The 1,419-nt window shown below is 44.7% G+C and overlaps 1 pseudogene; it reads left to right on the top strand.

Moving 5' to 3' along the window:
- Positions 1-255: 255 nt before the first annotated feature.
- LOC142443292 (DET1- and DDB1-associated protein 1-like) lies at positions 256-657 on the top strand (annotated as a pseudogene).
- Positions 658-1,419: the final 762 nt, after the last annotated feature.

Below are 1,419 nucleotides of genomic sequence, written 5' to 3' on the forward strand. Positions count from 1 at the left end.
AAGATCTGTATTCTAATAAATTCAGAAATGTGGAAGACATGGATAGCTACTTGAAAAAAGAGTCCCTCCCTAGATTATCTCAGACAGAGATCAAGAACCTCAACAAAGCCATAGCAAGAGAAACAGAAAGGGTCATCAAGAAGCTACCAACGAGTTACTGCGAGGCGGCGGCTGAGAAGGCGGCTGTGGTGGCACCTGCGGCGGTGGCGGCAGCAGCAGAGGAGGCGGCAGTGGCAGCAACAGCGGCTACAGAAGATGGCCCATTTTCTGAAAGGATTTCCCTTCTACAACAAAAGATATTTTTGCCGATTCCATGCTGACTCTGAGTGCAAAGCCTCGCTCAGCCTCTCCGGAGAGCAATGTTGGGTTGCCTACCTTGTTTCAGAGTGTGGGGACCCAGCTTCTTATCCGACTCTTCTTGGTCTCCCATAGAACAGACGCCCCTCAGTCTACCTGCCTACTCGGGAGTACCCATCTGAACAAATCATTGTGACTGAAAAAACCAATATCCTCCTGCGCTACCTGCACCAGCAATGGGACTAAAAGAACGCAGCCAAGAAGCGAGATCAGGAGCAAGTGGACCTGGAGGGTGAGAGCTCAGCTCCCCCCTGCAAGATCGCCTGGACCGACAGCCAGGACATGCACTAGGACACTTAAGACTCTCACTGCCCTCCCCCAAGTCTCCTGTCGTGTCTGCTCTGCATCGTGCATCTGCACCCGCCCCACCTGCCAGCCCACCCCACGCCATCCACACTGCGTCCACTCTCCTAGGAGCTGATGTATTTATTTTCCTCGAGTTTTTACTTATGCTGTAAAGTGTTCCCACCAATGGTTAAAGAGGACTTCAAACCCTGTAAAAAAAAAACACAAAAAAAAGAAGCTACCAACAAAAAAATTCTCTGGGCCAGATGGCTTCACAACAGAATTTTACCAAGAATTCCACTAAGAGTTGACTCTGATCCCCCATAAAGTATTCCAAAGCATAGAAAAGAATGACAAACTCCCAAACTTATTCTACGAAGCCAGCATAACTTTGATACCCAAACAGGGCAAAGAACCCACAGGTATAGAGAATTACAGACCAATATCTCTAATGAACACAGATGGAAAAATCCTTAACAAAATATTGGCTAATAGAATACAAAAGTATATAAACATATCATCTACCACAAACAGGTAAGATTCATCCCAGGGATGCAGGGATGGTTTAACATGTGAAAAACCATCAATATTATATACCACATCAAGAAAAACAAGGTAAAAAAAACCATATAATATCCATAGATGCAGAAAAAGCATTTGACAACATCCAACACCCATTCCTAATTAAGACACTCACAAAGATAGAAATGGAAGATAAATTCCTCAAGCTGATACAAGCTGTCTAAGAAAAGCTAACAGCTAATATCATAGTTAATG

The sequence above is a fragment of the Tenrec ecaudatus genome, chromosome 3, assembly GCF_050624435.1.
Source record: "Tenrec ecaudatus isolate mTenEca1 chromosome 3, mTenEca1.hap1, whole genome shotgun sequence".
In the NCBI taxonomy this organism is placed as follows: domain Eukaryota; kingdom Metazoa; phylum Chordata; class Mammalia; order Afrosoricida; family Tenrecidae; genus Tenrec; species Tenrec ecaudatus.